Source organism: Emydura macquarii, unplaced genomic scaffold, assembly GCF_026122565.2.
Source record: "Emydura macquarii macquarii isolate MOO-44397 ecotype Brisbane River unplaced genomic scaffold, CSIRO-AGI_Emac_v2 contig_1230, whole genome shotgun sequence".
NCBI classification, from domain to species: domain Eukaryota; kingdom Metazoa; phylum Chordata; order Testudines; family Chelidae; genus Emydura; species Emydura macquarii.
This window is the reverse complement of record NW_027131367.1, coordinates 10,212,470-10,232,811: the sequence shown is the minus strand read 5'-3', so window position 1 is coordinate 10,232,811 and position 20,342 is coordinate 10,212,470. Positions and strand designations below refer to the sequence as shown.

At 41.3% G+C, this 20,342-nt stretch overlaps 1 long non-coding RNA gene across 1 annotated transcript; it reads left to right on the top strand.

Annotated features, from left to right (window-relative positions):
• The first annotated feature begins 1,540 nt into the window (after window positions 1–1,540).
• LOC137152862 (uncharacterized) lies at window positions 1,541–19,830 on the top strand. The gene is made up of 4 exons (XR_010919630.1): window positions 1,541–1,617; window positions 2,792–2,916; window positions 4,560–4,711; window positions 19,427–19,830. It is a non-coding gene; the product is annotated as an uncharacterized lncRNA (long non-coding RNA).
• The last annotated feature ends 512 nt before the right edge of the window (window positions 19,831–20,342 follow it).

Sequence of the window (20,342 nt, the reverse complement as noted above, 5' to 3'; positions counted from 1 at the left end):
ATTGTTCTCTGTCATTAGTATGAGTGAGCAAGGTGCTAGTTCACTTTTAATCTGAGTTGAATTGGATGTTGTCTGTTTTATCTGGGGACACAACTGACTAATGCTTTTAAGGCAATGGAACTCTGTGTTCTCCAGGGAGGCAGGGAAAAATAAATGTGACAGTCTATGAAAAGGTCAAGGACAAGGCTGTGGAGGCAAAGGGTCTGTAGGTAATAGCGTGGGTAGTACAAGAGAACCAAGTGATCTAAGGGTACAGAATATTGTCACACTTATATCTTACTATCTTAAAACAGGCTCATTGGTATAGATAAGACCTTTCAGGACAGCTCAATGTAGCTCCATTATATTTAGAGGTAGTAAGACATAAGGGGGCAGATCCTCAGCCGGTATAAATTGGTGAACCTTCATTATGGAGTTAAACCTTTTTACTCTATCTGAGGATATGACCTAAGGTCTAATCCTTTTTACTCAGTGTCTAGAGGAATATACTTGAGTTTTCAGGAGTGGCATGGACTTTATGGCCCAGGAGCTTTAAAATTCCACTAGTCCTGTATTAACAGAATGTGTTGTCCTCACCCAAACCCCTCAGGACAGCTGGAGATATAAAAGCTTCTGGACCATGTACAAGTGTGTAATTTTGTGTAGCTTTTCATAAAAGTTATGGGGGGCAACATGAAATAAGAGACCAAGGAAGATGCCTCAGAGATGGTCCTTCCCACCTTTCCAGAAAGGCAAGGTTTGATCCATGAAGAGATTGTTTATTTTGTGCACAGATCTGGCTGGGTGAGCTCTTGATATATTCCTGTGATTATAAACTGGGTTGTCTGAGGTTCCATTGGTGACCACTTAAATTTCACCATCGCTCTCTCTCGCTCTCTGGGTGGCCTGTTAAAATCAAACATGACCTCTTTATTGACATTTTCATCCATTAACCTTTAACACATTGGGATTGAACAATGTGTCATTATTTGACCTTTTCTGTTTACTACCTCTTGTTTGTCATTTTCTCTACTGGGACTTCTTCAGATTGTTTTACGGAGGCCAAAAGTAAAACGGAGGCCAAGTATTTGCATTGGTGTGTGTATGTGCCCTTGCATTTAAACAGTTAGTTGGTTGTTTTTGTTATGGGTACTTTATTTTTTCAGAAGCACTTTTATGCACAAAATTATTTAAAAGCAGCAAGGCAGCTTTCTAATGTCAGTTGTGGCAGGTGTTGTAAGAAAGTACTGTAGAAACTCCCTGGCAATTATTTCCATTTGTAATCTTGAGTTATGAATTATAGATGTGTGTATAGCTATACTTTTTTCAAATCTTCTGTACCTTTTTATATAAATGTTATTTCACAGCTAATATTGCGCATGGCAAAAAACAAAACAAAACAAATCCTGCAGTGATGCATTAAATCTGAAAGCAAAGAGGGGATATGCAATTTAGGTGTTTTGCAAATGCAAAATTTGGGGCAGGGTTGAAACTCCTTTGGAAATTTGACCCTACTCTTCTAATTTTTATTGGTGTTACTTTTTTTATGGTCTTAAAAGCAAAAGGAAGGATATCTTGAAGAGCCACTCCTTGTACATTCAACACCTGCAGTGGAGTCCAAGGACACTGGGGTTCCAGGTAAGATACATAAAGAGGAAAGAGAGAGATTGTCTTGGATTCTGGATTTGCATTTCTTTTTCATGTAGATAAGTTTTTAACTTGGTGTGTCACCTATTCCCTCACTGCCTCCTCAAACAAATCTTGAATTCATAAACTCTTCAGCATTGTCTTGGGCTTCTTCAGTTCATTCAGTCTACTAGAGCTATTCTCTATTAGGACTCAGTTAGGATTCAGACGAGCCTGAGCCACACTGAAGAGTGGGAGACGTTTTCACACCTGAATGATGACGACTGGAGGTGTTATGCGTATCGGGCCAAATTCAACAGAGCTACACCAAATTATTCCAACAGAATTTGGTCCTTTACCTCTAGATGTCCGTTGGAGCAGCCCTTGTTACAGAGAGGGGCACCCCTTATTACATCTGTTCAATGGGTGTAACCAGCATTTCCACTACAGCAGGCATAGTGGTCTGCAGTAGGACATTTCATTGTCCTACCCCAAAATGTCCCGCTTGAAGCATTAGCTACTCCAGTGCCCTCCTGTCCTGAGAGAGAGATTCTGACTGTCCCTGCTCAGGTACACTGGCTGACAGAAGGGCTCCCTGTGATTGATCCATAGGGTGACCATACGTCCCATTTTGGCCAGGACAGTCCCCTTTTTAAACCCTGTGCTGGCCATCATCAGGGATCATCAGCTGGCAAGAGCAAACAGAACAAATGCCCACTTTAGCCAAAAAGCGGGTTGTACCCCATTGGGGAGAAGGGGGGTTTGCAGAAGAAAGTTCCGGGGGGGGGAGGGGCAACATGAGGCACTGGATGGTGGGACTTGGGTGACCAGCCCCACCCTCAAGCCCAGTCCTTGGTGGCACAGGGCTCAGGCAGTCAGCCCCAGTCCCTGGCAGGGCGGGGCTTGGGCGACTCGCAGCGATGCCACGTGGCTTGCACCGTTTTTACTCTGGTAACTATGGTCACCCTGTTTATCCACCCACAAATGCACCTGCACCGGGGAGGCCTAATTCATCTCTTTCGCTTTAGCTGTACATCTTAGCACGGTGTCTATTCAGCCTAGAAAAACACAGGCTTTTCCAGACAAACAGTAAACGTGAATCGAGTCAAATGTTCACTCTTTGAACCCTTCAAGCCAAACATAGTTTAATTGTAACGGAGATGTTGTTTGATTTAATATTGCATAGCTACAGTGTGTCCGGAATCCTCTCTCCTTAATGCACGTACAATCTTTTTGAAAGAACTAATTGAAAAAGACAAGTCAGAGCAGAAGAAGAGAATCGGAAAGAGGGAGCATGACTCCAAGAAGGAGGTAAGTCAGGGCTATGGGGAGCCCGTGATGAGAAAACAGAGCAGGGCACAGAGCATGAAGCAGGGATTTTAATGGAATGGAAAGTTACAAGGGCAGGGTAACACTCTGGGATGATATGAAAGCACCAAAGCTGCCGCTCCAGAACAAAGGTAGGACGAGGTCAAGAGGAAATTAAAAACCAGAACATCACAAATGATGAGAGCCGAATTCAATAAGGTCCCTTATGAGAGAATTCATAATAGAGGTCAGACAAATGGGCAGAGTGAGTGGAACTATTGGGGTGCCCTGAAAAATGTACGGGTAAAATGTCAATGATGCAGCAGGAGAAAAGGAAAAGAAACACAGATTTCTGGGGGTTAGGGCAACTTGGGACTTACCTAGGCAAGAAGTAAAATCGTGCAGTTCACAGCAAATGCTTTTGTCTGAGCTGCTGTGACCAGCCTTCTCGAGATGCACTGAATTATCATTTTGAATAACATTGGCATGCCATGCAAAAAAAAAAAAAAAAATCAGCTTCCCTGTCGGGATTTCTGATCTTATGGGAGAAGGAGGAACTAGCATCAAATACATCTTATAACAGGAAACAGTTCTATTGCTTTCTCTTGTGTGAGGGAGTGGGACCCTAAAATATGCTGTAAAAATTAGGCCTGATTTTCAGAGCTACTGAGCACCCACAGCTCCAACTGATTGCAATAAAAGTAGCTGGGTGCTCAACGTTCTAACGAGCAGGTCTTTGGGGACCAATCCTTCAAGGCGCTGAGCATCTCCTGCAGAGGGCTGGCTGCCTTCAATTCGCAGTGACTTTAGCGGGATTTGAGGATGCTGAGCATCTGTAGCCAATAAAAATGATGTTGGTTTATGTTAAATAGAAATGTGCTCCAGTGTAAGTATAGAACAGGTTTCGGGACTTGAATTTAGGCTTGACAGTAATGAGGCCTGGTAAATTGTGAGTGAAATAAAGTGAGACAGCTCAGAGGCAAGTTAGAGATAAGTTAGGATACAACCCCAGCTCATGTTGAAAACATGTTTGCACCTAACGGCTTTTAACAAGTGTTTTAGACAAAATGTGACTGTTTTGGAAGAATGCTATGTATAGTGAGCGTTACGGAAATGGTATTTACGCATATGTTAATTAAGACAATGTTTATTATTAAACTGCCAGTGACGGAGATGAAGGTATTTTAATTATGGTAGCAGAAGTATAAATATAGTAAAAGGCAGGCTTAATGCCATTTAATTAAGGGGTGTTATTGTAAATTATTATAAAAAGGGTAACACACTAATTTTCCATTGGCACGCTCATCCACCACCAAGGTACCATAAGAGAAAGGTTTATATACCAATTCTTTTCCTCCAGGGACTGATCACCCCTAGGTGCACCATTTATTTTAAGAATGTGAACATAAAATCCAGTGTATGCTCATATTTTAATGCCTGTTTATTTTAACTAATTATTTTATTTTTAATAAAGTCTTTCATTCTATCACTCATTGTATCCTCCACTAAATTACATTTATCTGTAACTGCCCTGGAGGTTTGAGCCTAAAGAATTTAATTTGGTTATTGGTGTTGTTATTTCTATTTAAAATACCAATTGAAATATTTAAATAAATGTTACACACCTCACAAGATTGATCCCACAGGTAAGTGGGCATTAATTGGACTGCCCCCATGCAGTTTGGAAAGGATGGTCAGGGATCGGATGAGCAGTAATGGGCAGAAGCGGTACCATACACACTACCATCCTTTCTGAATGTGATAAAGGAGTCTCAGCAACATGGCAACAAATAAGCAGGTAAGGAAGCATTAAACTAGCAAAAGTCTCGTTGGCCACGAAGGGTGAAAGGATTTATTAAACATTAATGAATTGATTAGCATCTACCTCTGAGACCAAAGCTGTTAACAAAACTGAAAAATGGCCCTCTGGTAAAAACAGGTGCTGTGATTGTGCATAATACCTTCAAGCCCTTCAGCTTCAGGCTGTATGCGGTGCCTCAATCTCAGGAACTGTTTTTTCCCCACCCTTTGGCAATATTTTACTGCTAATGCCCTGAGAGCCAGTCTTCATGTAATATAATGGAGCAGGCCCAGTCCTGATGCCATGGACAGCTGAAGTCACAAGACAAGGTACAATAAGAGATCCTAGGGCTAAATTCTCTGCAGGCATAAATCCACTGATATTAACAGAGAAATATCAGAGAATAAGAGCCTGTCTCTTTAACAACGGAATACTGTACAAAGTGCTAGAATGGGCTTCTTTTTTTTTAACTTTTGGTTCCACCCCTGTTTTGGAGAATGTTTTTTCAGTTGACAAGAAACGATATTACAGTAAGCCACAGATGGGTCTCCTGAAATGTACTGAGAGGTACCTTTAAACCAATCTTTGTTTTCAAAGACTATCTGAAAGATGCAAGAGGACAGAAGAATATTAACAGCTAAATAGGCTCATAAGTTTTGCAAGCCTTTTAGAATTATTTTTGAGAGAGAGAATGTGGTAAACCTTAAACTGGCCTCAAGGGAGAGTTACACAGCACCATCATATCACACAGAATATTCAGATTTGTCAGTTTTTTAACCAGCTATGACTGGAAAGTGAAACATTAATTTGTGTGTGTGTGTGTATATATATATATATATCATATGTAAAATGGGAAGATGGTTGTAGCAATGTTGGTCCCAAGATATTAGAGAAACGAGGGTGAAGTGAGATCTTTTATTGGATCAACTTCTGTTGGTGAAAGAGACAAGCTTTTGAGTCAGACAGAGCTCTTCTTACTTTCACCCCAGACTTTGCAGGATGTAATATAATCACAAATGCTGTTCTATATGCTGACACTTTATCCTGCCCCCCACACACAGACCTGAATTTTTCTAAAATAATGCCCCTGCTTAAAGCTCTACTTTGCTGTGATGCCTGCAAAATTCTTGACAATAGTTAGGGTGTTGGTGTGCTGATATCACTGCCCACCATATGGATCAATATTGTCTCATTGTTTACTTGTATTCCCCTGTCTGTTGTCTTATACCTAGATTGCACGCTCATCATGGCAGAAACCATTTTTTTTGTTCTGTGTTTTGTACAGTGCCTGTGTTTGTTCTGTGTTTTGTACAGTGTCCTGATCCATGTCTGAGACCCCTAGGTGCTCAGGCGACACAAATAAATAACAATAATAATAAAAAGGGCCTAGTCAGTTCTCCCTTGTCAGGCACAAGGCCCATTGAATTCATTGGTACTTTAAGGAGTGTTGAACAGAGCCCGGAATCATGATTTCAGACCAAGCACCTGTTCCTGCAGCCAGAACCATTGCATTCATTGGACACATCCTTCAGCCCATGTGCCCCCCACCCCCCGAAGTCAGCAACGTGTGCTCTCTCCAGTAAGGTGTACCATCTCTTGTCAAAGTCAGTTGGGTCTCATGTGGGCTCAAGGATCCTTCTCTGTGGTTCTAATGTCAGGCTCAGGACCTGGTTGTATACGCTACAATGGACGTGCTGATTCTCATTTGCCAGAGCGCCAAAATTAAGCCTGCCGGATAGCATCTCCCTTCAGAACAGGTTCTAATTGTGATAAGGTCTAGTTCTTCTAAGAAGAAGAATTAAAGTGTAAAGAAATGAGGGATTAACTGCTCCCATTTTCTTGGAGGTCTGAATCTTGCAGCTGAAATCAAGTTTAATTTTTCTTGTTTCAGGATATTAGGAATAAATATCTGATTGAAAGCAACAAGAGACAGTTCTTCATAAAGACATTTCAAAATGGCTCATATGGGAATTTTGAAAGCACTGTTCTTCCAACATTTTAGCTTAATAATTGTTCGTGCATCCTCCCCAACAGTTGATGTATGTTCTGGAGTTTAGCTATTGAGTGGTTGTTATGTGTGTTTGTGCCTGACAGACAATTATGTTGAAAGTTTGACAGCAATCTGTGGACCAGAGTGGTTGATTAAATTCCATTGCCACTTCCATTAAAGTTCTCAATCTCACCTTGAGAAGCTGATCCTGAGATCCTCTGCTTCTGAAGCCTGCTTGCCTGGATAGCTAGCAGCTTGGCTTCATTATGTTCTTGATATGATTTTGAAATGGCATTTCCGCTCTGCATATGAAATATACTTGAATGAAACTGTGAGAATTAGAAAATAGTCCAAGCCAATCTTGCAAGAAAAGATATATAGAATCACAATAGAAATGCATGACTGAAGTCAGAGGGTACCAATGGGCTGCTATTCACTCTTCTACATGTGAGAAGCTGAACCATTCTAGTTTTTGCAGGATTATAAAAATGTGAAAGCGGGGCTAATAAACTCAACCCCCATCTTTCTTTCTTATTTCACTGTTCAGTTGCTCTACTTTCTGGACTGCAGGGAGAGACCTTTCCTTCCTTGATAGCCATCACCCGGTCCTTCTCTTCAGAAGCTTTACGACAGATCCATTTGTCAGCACTTCCATTCCCCAATTCCTGGCCAACTGTGCTGCACTGAATTCCAGCACCATTCACCACCTCTGATCCACGCTGCTCCTGGTGGGAGATCAAATGGGGGAACCAGTCACTGGGGGAGCTGAGGCAAACCTCATATGAAGACCGGGTGCCTGGTGGGGTAGAAGTGAGTTAGTTGGGACTGAGACTTCCCAGGAGATCTGACCTCATCACTCATTCTCAGTACAGTGTTCCTTAGCAGCCTCCCTGACAGTACAGAGTGGTCAGTTCGATAGTATTGAGGAACTCAGGACTGGTCAATGCCCCCTAGGATTAATCCAACTGTTATTTAAAGTTGTCTTGTTATGTTTAAAGCAGCAATGTTAGTAGGCAAGTTAAATGAACTCAGTTTGATTTTTGATTGAAATTAACCGTTATAAGTTTAGTGCCAGAGTCAGACACACATTTCTGGGTGCTTTGCCAGGCTATTCCAGGGATCTTGGTTAAAGTCTTCAAACACAGTCATTAATACTGTGTGTCTGAATTTTTCGGGTACCCAACTCAAGAGGCCTGAGGCCTGCTTTTCAGAGATGCTGGGGACCCACAACTCCAGTTGAAATCTAGTTGAGCTGTGGGTCCTTGGCACCTCTGAGGTGGGGCATCAAAAAGTAGAGATTGCTTTTGAGAATTTTGGTGTGAGGCTTTGGAAGGCGGGAAGATATAGGGCAGTGGATCTGTGGGGACAGAGGTGAAAGATAGTGCCAACAGATTTATACAAATGCTAGGCCAGATCCTTAGCTGGTGTAAATTGGCATTGACTACAGCTGAATCTAGTTTTATCTTACTGGTTTTTATAACCCTAATGTAAATGCCTTGGATTCAGTGCCCACTACTGAAGCCAATCTGCCAGTCTGCCAGTGAAAATGTTTTATGCCTTCAGCTCCTCCAACACCCAACTGATTTTTGTTTTAATTAGAACATATTTTGATTCTGCAGAAGCTATTGCAATTGCATGGCAGTGGATAGGCAGCAGTATTTGCTGCACTGCTTCAGGTTACGTCCGTTCCTGCTAACACGAGCCTCAGTTCTGGCTAGCTTTGGCCAGTAGCATCTGATAAAAGCCCCTGCTCAGGCTTATGAGTGAAGACCAATTGCTGATCCAAAGGAGAAAGGAAAATACTCTCCAAAAGGTGGTGAAGGCAGATGAGCTACAACCTCAGAACCACCTGCTTCATGTGGAAGGGAGTTAGGGAAGGGAGCTGGCGTCCCCAAACAAAATCACCACTCTACAGCTTCCCTGCCCCAAGGAGATAACATGAATCAAGAAGCATCCAATAAAAAATGGTCCACATTTTAGGCTGAATTCCCTAATGGAATCTAAGATTGATTTGAGAAAATCCATTGCATTTGCCAGCTGCCAGAATGTATTTACTCTAAATTAGATCAGGTACCAGGTTTTGTTAGTCTGAGTGAAAAGATACAATGCTGTAGTTGCTGGCCTAACCAAGGCAAAATTTATGAAAAATGGTCAACACTTGGTGGAGGAACCAGCCACTTAAACAGGGTGGCACTTGTCCTCCATCCACCCTTCAATAAGTCAATCACTCACCATGTGGCACCCTGTTTCTAATCGACTGCTATATGCCAGGGTGATGCATTGCCACGGGCAGTTGTCCAACATTGTAATCTATGCTCCTATTGAGGAAGCTACAGATGCCAATAAAGATGAATTCTACCAATAGGAAGCAACAGTGATGCAATCTGTTTTGCCACATAATGAGCTTATTATACTTGGAGATATGAATGGCACACCAAGTTGTCCCAGAAAATAGCTCTGAGGCTATTGGACCATTCTGCTCAGCAATAATAAATGATAACTCTGTGAGATTTCTCTCCCTTTTGCACTTCTCATAATATTACCATCACTGGCAATTGGTTCAGGCACTTAGATATCCTTTGGGAAACCTGGATATCCAGTGATAGCTGGATGAGGCAGGAGCTGGAACATATATTGATCCAGAATTATAGTATAGTAACGGAATATCACACCTACAGAGGTGCAGAAGCCTGACAAATGCTGACAATCATCTCCTAAAATGCTAAAATGGAAATCGCACCCCCCAATTTTAACACAAGAGTGCGGCTCTTATGACACACAAGGCACCGTGCGTCTGTGAAAATTCAGCACTTGCTAACAAGTACTTTGTCACAGTGCATAACAAATTCAGTGCACTTGGCGCTTTCCCAGATGACGTAGAATCAACTTGGACAGCCATAAGCACAGTCACCTGAGATGCCGTAGGTGCCATTCCAAAGCTGGCATGCTACAAGTGATGCCCTTGGCTATCTGATAAGACATTTCAAATGCTGCAAAAGAAATCTGACATTAGAAAGTGCCATGACGCCACTGAACATAAAGGTTTTACAAAGTATTTTTGGGATGAGGGAAAAAGTGGCTTATTTTGAGAACTTGAGAACATGAAGTTTATTTTGAGTACTAGGCAGAAAAGGGAATAAGATCTAATAAACTACAACTTCATTCAAAGCTATTCAGTCACTTTGATCCAAAATTGGACTTTGCACGGGGGTTTATGCCAATAAATATGGCTGATGGCAAAACATGCTCAACCCAAGAAGTCCTGCTAAGGTGGAAAGAATATGATGAAATTGCACTTAATCACTCTGAAGCAACTTCATGCCCACATCTGGCTGCATTAGTAGTTGGATGCAATTCCTGACCCCAAAACCTGTGTAGATGTACCAACGTTGGAAGAGGTTTGCTCTGCCATAAAGAAACTGTGATGTGGGCTGCTGCTGGACCTAGCAACATAACACCTGAACTCCTCAGAACTCATAAGTGCAGCATTACACAACTTTTTGTTTGGGCTTGGACTACTGAGAAGGTATGAGTAGAGTGGAAAGAAGGGATCATCATTCTACAGATATAATATATATACTAATATATATATGTATATAATAATATAATACTTTGTCTCGAAAGAAAAAAAAAAGACCGGAGAGAGGGTGCGCTACAGCCACCTTAACAATGCCTCTGGTGTTTCAGACTTAAATTTTGTAGGTTTTGCAAGTTTAAGCCAGGCTATTGTGATAAGTAAATGAGCAAAGGTAAGTGATCCCTTTGTTTCCTCCTGCCGTCTTGAATATAATGCAAATCTCAGCAACCTATAGAACGCAAATGAAAAAGAAATGCAGCCATTATATTTATTTCCAGTAGTTTTTAGCTTCTATGTAGGGAGACAGGCTAACACGTCTTTGTGCAGAGAGCACCTAGAGCTACCGTTGTTTTATTACTCAGCACAATACCCATAAGAAGAATTATTAAATATGATTTTCAAAACGCAGAAATTTGATTTTTAAATCAGGATTGGAAGGTACACTGGGGTTTATGTGATTTATATGCCATTGCCGCTTTTATAATTGTTTCTGTGAATTGCTGCAGGAGTTGAATCACTTAGGATCATTTTTTCAGTGGATAAAACAGCTATATTTTAAGCTGTGTTTATTTTCCTGGGGAGGCACCTGATATGTCATCACTGATCACACCTCAGATTTAGGGTTTTATTTCCAGTTTAGAATTAGAAAGGGACATTTTTTCCGAGCGAAAGAACAAGCAATTACAAATCACAATTGATGGAAGTGGTGTCACAAAGCTAGGATTTATAAATGCCTTTAGAAATTTGGGCTTTCTATAACTGTTCTAAATATATCTTCCATTCATAGATGGGGCTAAAATCTCAGCTGTAGCAAATCTGGGTAGCTCCAATGACTTCAGTTTACACCAACTGAGAATCCAGCTTACATATGTTTACATTTTATGGAGGGAGTTGCAGGGTGAAAAAGCTTCTTGCTAAAGGGCTTTGTAATTAAATGCACAGAAGAGGGCTATAAACAGAACAGTTTAAACATGAAGCCTCACATTGTCTCTATAGTAAAACTACTGAGATAAGGACAACATCAAAGGGCATCCTAAGAGTACACGATTGGTACCTGATGTTGAGTCAGCATTTATTTCGGTCTAATGTGGAAAAACCTGCTCACTTGGAATTTATTAAGTTCATTGTTTGTGTTTAGGGACTACAGAAGTGAGCAGCAGGTACCTTTGAAACAGAAGACAATGTTTCAGATCCTCAGCTGGTGTAAATGGGCAAAGAAGCAAACAGTTGCTCCACCGATTTCAACAAAACTATGCCATCTGACAGCAGTTGAAATTCTATCCAAAAATGCCCTTGATTACCCTTATTGCTCTGTTCTGAATGAGGCTGAATTAAGTTTAATGTTCATCCCTCATTAAATCTCCATTCCAATTTTAAATGTTTGTCCTGTGTGTCTTGGTGCATATTTTTCTTTAATAGATTCTCTCACCATAGCATATTCTTTTGAGAATTACTGGAGTTAGCGTCTTCAGTACATGTTAGCGGAAGCTGAGATCCCAACCCAGAGATCGTGAAGAACCCCCAAGTGAAAGAGCTTGAGAAGCCCATGAAATTGCTGAAGCACAGCAGTGGAAGGAAGGAACTGTCAGCCCTCATAAATACTCTAGAGTCAGTGCACTCATATAGCCAGCTCGGAGCTGCTACTTCTCCTCTGAGGAGGAGCAGTGATGCCATACCACTGCTCCCACCTAGGCAATATTTTGGACCCACTCACTTTGCCCATTTGTGGATGCCAAATCTTTGCCACAGCTTCCCTATGGAAATCCACCTCGGTCTTTCTTCCATTGCAGGCAGAGCCTCCATTGACTCAATCCCCATGTAGAAAAATACAGTTTAAAGACTTGAAAACACAGAGGAATCCTGCAAAAAGTGGAAATGTGGACAAATTGCTACGGCCGCATACAAAAGAATAGCACAAGTCTGTAGAGACAAAATCAGAAAGGCTATGGTACAAAATGAGTTACACCAAGCAAGGGATATAACAGGCAATAAGAAAAGGTTCTGTGAATACATTAGGAACACGAGAAAGGCAACGAAAAATGTAATCCTCTATTTAGTACCACATGCTGAGGTGTAGGCAGTGCAACCTCGTGGTCAGAGCAGGATTCTGGCCTACTGGTTAGGGCAAAAATCAGAGGCATGGTCAGGAGGCAACCCAAGGGTTAGGGCAAGGAGTTGGAACAGACCAAAAGAGCAAAGCTAGAGTTGTATTCACAAGACAAGCCAATAGCGAGAGCCAGGAGTTAGGAATCAGGAATGCAGAGAGGTGCGGGATAACGCAGGCTTCGGCAGAGCGGTGCTGCAGGCAGCTCCTCCGTAACTCTGGCCCACCTCCAAGGTATTGCTTGTGAGTCACCTACAATGGAACGGACATGAGCAAGCACTCGAAGAAGAAAAGACGGTTACTTACCTTGTAACTGTTGTTCTTCGAGATGTGTTGCTCATGCCATTCCATGACCCACCCCAGTCCCTGCTGCTGGAGTTGACAGCGAGAAGGAACTGATGGGGCGTAGGGCCAGCAGCGCCTCATATACCATGGCATGTGCACCGGGCTCCAGGGGGCGCCAGAGCTGGCCCTACGGGTACTGCTAAAGGGAAAAAAGTTCTGGTAACCGTGGCAAAGGCGCGCACACACCTACAATGGAATGGACATGAGCAACACATCTCGAAGAACAACAGTTACAAGGTAAGTAACCATGTTTTTTGACACAGTCCCACATGACATTTTCATAAGCAAAGCAGGGAAATACGTTCCAGATGATTTTTCTATAAGGGGTTGCAAAACTGGTTGAAAGACAGTATTCAAAGTGTAGTCATCAATGATTCACTGTCAGACTCGGAGGATACACCTAGTGGGGTCCTGCCAGGGTCTGTCCTGGGTCCAATACTAGTCAATATTTTCATTAATGACTTGGATAATGGAGTAGAGACTAGACATATAAAATTTGTGAATGTCAGCAAACTGAAAGGATTTGCAAGCACTTTGGAGAACAGGATTAGAAATCAAAACAACCTTGACAAATTGGAGAATTGGTCTGAATTCAACAAGTTGAAATTCAATATGACAAGAGAAAAGTACTTCATTTAGGAAGGAAAAATCACATGCACAAACACAAAATGGGGAATAATTGGTGCCATAGTACTGCTGAAAAGGTTATAGTGGATCACAAATGGAATATGAGTCAACAGTCTGATGCAGTTGCCAAAAAAGACTAATATAATTCTGGAGTGTATTAACAGGAATGTCATATGTAAGACATGGGAGGTAATTGTCTTGTGTTACTTGGCAATGGTGAGGCCTCAGCTGGAGTATTGTGTCCGGTTCTGAGCACCACACTTTAAGAACGATATGCACAAATTGGAGAGAGTGCAGAGAACAATAAAAACGATAAAAGGTTTAGAAAACTGGGCATGTTTCATAGAATCATAAAATATTAGAGTTGGAAGGGACCTCAGGAGGTCATCTAGTCCAACCCACTGCTCAAAGCACAATTAACCTCAGCTAAATCATCCCAACCAGGGCTTTGTCAAGCCGCAGCTTAAAAACCTCTAAAGATGGAGATTCCACCACCTCCCTAGGTAACCATTCCAGTGCTTCACCACCCTCCTAGTGAAAAATGTTTTCTTAATATCCAACCTAGACCTCCCCCACTGCAACTTGAGACCATTGCTCCTTGTTCTGTCATCTACTACCACTGAGAACAGCTTAGCTCCATCCTCCCTGTAACCCCCTTTCAGGTAGTTAAAGTCTACTATCAAATCCTCCCTCATTCTTCTCTTCTGCAGACTAAACAAGCCTAGTTCCCTCAGCCTCTCCTCATAAGTTTTGTGCTCCAGCCCCCTAATCATTTTAGTCTTGAGAAAAGATGATGGAGTGAAGGGAAGCCAGATAAGTCTTCAAATATGTTAAGGTGTTTATAAAGGGGATGGTGATTAATTGTTTTCCATGTCCACTGAAGTTAGAACAAGAAACAATGGCTTAATATGCAGCAAGGGAGATTTAGGTTAGATATCAGGAAAAAAGTTCTAACTACAAGGATGCATAAGTACTAGAATAGTCTTCCAACAGAGGTTGTGGAGTGTCTGTCTGTCGGAGGGTAGCTGGGGGTGGGGGAATGAGGCAACTCAGGTTCACCTGGGAGTATTTAACTCACTGAATAACTGGGAGAGAGTTGATTAAGCAGGGAAGCTCTTTGGCATGATAAAAGGCTAAGGACCAACCTCAATTAGAGAGAGCGTTTCAGGAGAAAGGAAGCTGTAGCAGAGGGGAACTTTCAGGGAGTGTAAATTAGGTAAAGACTTGTGAGGCAGAGAGGCCTAGGAGATAACAACAAAAAGACTGTAGAGCTTCCAGGCACTAGAGAACCTGAGACCTTGCTTGGGAAGGATCTGCTGCTGGAACCTAGAGACTTTGGTTTTGGACTTTTAAGTTTTATCTGGGTTCTGAGGTAAGAACATCTAAACGGTTGTACCAGACGTCCTTTAAGAAGGCTTTATTAAAAGGACATCCTCTGCTATAAATTAGAGTGTTTTGGCTTCTCCTTGACTGGGCTATTTCAATGACCTTGCTAAAGGGGATGTGACAAAGTCAGGTTGGACAGCTATAAGAAGGTGGTGGAAGGCAGTTATAATAGCCCTAGAGTGATAAAGACCGTTTTCCCTATAAGATGAAAAGGGGTTATGTCCGGTCAACTGAGTCCAAGTAAAGGCTGCCTGAGACCTTCAAAAACTTCTTCGGTGACAGAGGAGAAGAAGAGATGAGCTTCTGTAGGACTAGTAGCAGCAGGGAGAAAGGCTTCTCCAGGGTGTATGGCTGCTCTCCTCTCTATGTGGGAAGCTACCTAACTGACTGCCTGTTGTGGGGAAGGACTGGCACTCTGGCCAATAACAAGGTCACTCTCCTCCGCAGAGTGGGGTAGGAAAAGGTATGCCCTTAGTTTGGTGTTGGTTTCTTTCTGTCTGGCAGAGGAGTATTCCTTGGGTCTGTCCTGAGGCCTACCTGGAAAATATTGAGAAATAAGTCCCAAATGGGAAAACAAACACTATGTGGAGTGGGGGCTGATTTGATCCAGGCCTCCTGCTGACAGAAGGGGAAGTGCTCAGCTCAGGGATGTGGAGGAGCTGCCTTGCCATAGGGGAAACTGAGGCAGACTGCAGTAAAACCATGCTTAGCCACAAGGAAGTGCTCAGGAGGCAACTGTCCCTTTTACACTGGTTTTTAAAAACAGGCTAGACAAACACCTATCAAAGATTGTCTAGGTGTACATGGTCCTGCCTCAGCACAGGGCGATGGACTAGATCTCCTGAGGTCACCAGTTTTATACCAGCGTAACTCCATTGACTTTAGTAGTCATTTCTGATTTATGCCAGTATGACTTGTTGGAAAACCAAACCTGCAGATAAATCAGACAACCTGCTTCAAGATTAGGCTTTAAGGAAAGGCTCCCATTCACATCAATGGGCTTTGGATCAGGCCCTCAATGAGTGTGTACCCCTTTGACTTTGGTTTTTGTTGATGGATTAATTGGAGATCTCTTAACATGGAACCAAGGCACCATCACCTTTGCACCATTGCTCATCCCTGCCCAGCTGCATGGGGAATAGTCCCCAAGAATGCTGCTCACCTATCTCCACAGCTACAAGTGATATGAGCCCTCTTTGCCGGAATAAAAGAGGAATCCTTATGTGTCCTTACTCCAATGTGTGGGTGCACTGCACGGCCACAGTTTTATTCCCAATGTTAAGAACTGGAAGAGAGAGAGTATGAGTGGAGTTTTTGGTTATATCATCTTCACTTTTAGCCTCTAATTACATGTAATCAGGTCATTTTATCAATTATTGTATCATTTTCTGCTGCTGTTAAACACAAAAAATGCTCAATTCATTTTTTTCTGGATCTGTGGCAGTAGTTTTGCAATGGAATGAGCTAATTACTAGTGTATAGTCTCATGCATTTTACATAGTTAGTGGTGGGGACAAATCCCCATGGACTGGCTGTATATGCACGAATTCACGTGACCACAGACCTGAAGTTTAATGTATGTTTTAGTTTGGCTAATTTATCTACTTATTTTTCTTGGGTTTCTAAGTATTTTTATGTAAGTTAATGTGTAATTTTCTTACCAACAGAATAAAATCTTATTTTAACTTGAGGAGAAATCTAATACAATGCATGGCATTATCTTTGCATGTAAAGAGAAAGTTAAATAGTAAATAATTAACATTAAGATTTATTCATGTTTCTCCAGTGGGAGAGAATTAGCTTGCTAGATACAGGGCAAAATATATTATTCATTTCTCTTATGGTAAAAATAGGAAAATTACTATGAGAATGTTTGGCCTGAACTACAAAATCTCATTAGCATCAATGTTCTGAGGCAGTTTAAGAGGTGAAATATATCTGGCTTAGCCAGACTCATACATGATGATGGTGTAATGAAATAGCACCGTGTCCTCATGAATTTTTTTTGTCAGTTGGGTCCTCTAATCACAATCATAATATGAAGAATAAAGAGCTCTCCTGCAGCATGAAGATGTTCAATGGTGTCTCCCTGTAAAATAAATAAATAAAAATAATTACCTGGACCAATTTATAAGCTTGATATAGGGCAAAAAGTCTGTTCACAGAATAGTTTGTCACTAATAACCTGACTTTTTGCAAATATATACTGATATATACAGTCACGTAGGCCCTAATCCTTCAGTGAACTCTATGCTGGCAGACTCCTGGAGAGAAATCTGTGCCCTACTGAGATCAATAGCAAAACTTGCACTGATTTCAGCAAGGCCAGGAATTCACTCTGGAAGTCAGGGGGACTTCTTGAGGCTGCAGGGTTCTCTCTGTCTGAAGCTCATGGCAGGAAAAAGTACCAGGACAACAGCTGAATAAGAAACCCTTTCATATCTAGGTATATGAAAGTATAAAGAAATATTAAAAGCTTGGTTTAAAAGTACAATAACAAGACAATTCAGAGTGGAGGTTAAGGTTAGTCTTGGTCCTTAACCTAAGTGTGTTTCACAGAAGCACAAAATGGTAATTTTTCAGCACATTTGTTTCATACAGATTTAGCTTCAATTGCCCTTTTAATTCCTCTGTGTGCTACATTGTGGTGGAGCATCATCTTGGGTGCTGATAGTTTCATGGAAATTGCATCACAAACTTCTGAGCCTGTAACTGCCTTTCTAAATACAGTCTTACATCATGAGGGTTAGCTGAACTGCCTGGTGACCGACTGAATTTTTTTTTAAAGCAATATCTGGTGTTGCTCCAGAGCCTTGTTTTCTGAGGACAAGCTATATCTTCATTTCAGAAAGCACCGATAGAGGAAGTCCACCAGTCACTTGCTCATCCAGCTCTGTTTCATTAAAAGCACTTTTTAGAGACTCCATTTCAATGAAAATTAAGCCTTATCATCAAATGTTACTCATAAGTAGTCCTTATTACAGCTACGTGAATAATCCTGGTGACGTCAACCAAACTACTCGAGTCAGGGTTGCAAGATCAGAGTCAATCTGATTTATTTCCTTACTATAGACGCTATCATAGGCCCCATGTCAATTTCAGTTACAGAATGTCCAAACTGTAAGAATGTCTGTGTTTGTACAATGCATAGGGCAAAGGTTCCTGTTAAAGGCCTCTGAGCTACTGTGATATAATAAGAAATACTATTAATTGTCCTACGTTAAAATACTTCCTACTATGTCTTTTCACTTTGTCCAGTAATCAAATCTCTCCTCCCTCCCCCTGCTTTTTGGTTTTTTTTTGCCTGCATTTCAATGGACTTGTTTCCACAAACCTCTCATGAAGGACTGAGCAAATGGAAGTATTTCCACTGACTTCATTAGGTGCTGCCTCAGGCCCAAAGCTGATATGTGATACAAAGCATTAAGGCTGAAATCCTGGTTCCACAGAGCTCAATGGGAGTTTTACCATTGACTTTAGAGGGCTCAAGTTTTCACCCAAAGGTATTTGACAATACCATTTAAAATATTGTTGTGCCAGAGGTTGGGAGAAACCTCCCTGAAGCTGGTGGGCATAAGACACCTTTCATGCAGGCTAAATTAGGGAACAGTGAAATGCCCCCTTTGTTTACAGATAGCTAAAATTGGGGCAGCCACCACCCAAAACACAGACCACACGTATGGCTGCTCGGGCATCTGAATTATCTGAGTGGAGGGTTTCATTGGGAGATGAAAGTAATCACAGATGTTGGGGATTGATATGATTACAGCTAAGAGTGAGTATGAAAGAAGGGACAGAAACACCACAAAAGCAGCCGGAGAAGAGCAAAGAAAAAGCTTAGAGAGAAAGAGAACTTTTGGGTAAAGTGCTGGTTGAAAGAGGCTTGGAACTCTGAGCAAAGACACTAGCTCCTGTTTGTTTCTTATGGTGTTCAAGGAAACAGGACTTTCTACATTATCTCTAAAGAAACAGGATTACATGAAATATTGGACTCCATCATCAATTTCCCCTCTTAACCAGTTTTCAGGAATCTGCCAACTGCTCAGGTGCAAAAGGGGTAACAATATACAGCATGAGCATGTTTGAGAATCTTTTGTGAGAATGTCACACGGTACATTTAGAGATTGCTTTGGCAAATCCTATAGAAAGGTTACAATGAACAGTGTGCATTTGTATTGAAAACAACCTTGTTACCTGGAGCAGTTTTGTGTTTCATAAAAACATTAATCACAAACATCTATATGTTTAAGAGCTGGAAGTAAGAATATTATTTTAAAAAAATCAAAGGTTTAGGGTTGGGCAAAGAGTTTTACTCACCCAGGGAATCCCTTCACTTGAGAGGAATCAGTAGGCAGCTAGTTAAGGCTGCTTGTGCTGAGGGAGCAGTCTCAAGAATCTATCCTTTACACTATAGCATAAAAACCCAACCCCATAAGATTGAAAGCATTTTTCTTTGGCAAATGTAGGCATCAGCCTTATTATTCCATCATGCTTATTTTTAAACAGAGGGGAGACATTTTGTGAACTGGTATTTGCAGTCTGTTTAAAATTTGCATGTAATTGACAGTCAAATGCAGGGCTGTCTAAACCAAAATACTCACTTCGACAAGCTGTATCCTTTAATGTAAAAGCAGCTATTTAGATACATTGCCATATTACCAGCTGTCATATCTCTTTCAGCAGCTTGTTCACCATCCACGTAGACACAACAGAATAAAAGCAGAACAGCTATTTTGCCATTTTTCATCATTGACAAGATCGCTAAACCTTCCATGAAAGCGCTGTCTCTGGAAGAGCAGGTGCCTGACAGAGAAGCTGCTCCTGACTGAAATGAGCAGAATTGCTTCCTCAGATCTGTGGACTTTTATTAGGACAAAAATTCAATTTCCAGACATTTGTCCAGCCACCCTTTATAGACCTTCCACTGCTCAGTGGCCATGAAGAATTCTTTAGTGTGTGGATAAAACAATACATGTGACTGACAACTACCCATGAGCCCTCATTTTAAATTAGGATCCACAGTGCTGAAAATATGATTGCTGTTATGTACTGTTGCTGAAAATTGTACTTACAAAATTAAAGTCTTATGTGACTGTAATGTGTAAAAGTCTCTTGGGTTCCTGTAACATCACATGTACCCTGTGTGAGCCCAGGAAGATAAATGGAATTAATATGCCCACGTCATCATACGCTTTGAGTGTGAAAAAGATTTTCCTGCTTCTCAGGAATGCAAACAAGTGTGATATATTGAGAGAAAAGAATCAGACTGAAATGAGAAGATAGAGCCTTATGTAGCAAACATATAGGATGTACTAGTGACTTTATAACTGGCACTTGTGAAGATGATGTAAGAAATATGGTTAAGATGAATATTGTTTTAAGAACCATTTCCTCCCAAAACACACTGGACCAAGCTGATCTCTGGCTTAATACTGTACAATCCATATGTTTGTGATTTTTTAAAATAATTTCTTCAGAAACAGGATCAGGATTGGTTTGCTGAAACATAGTGCTATAACTATATTTACTATTACTATTACCCTCTGAATGTTGCTGTATTTTCTGTGCAGTTTTTTCTTTATCCTTCCTGTATCAATTT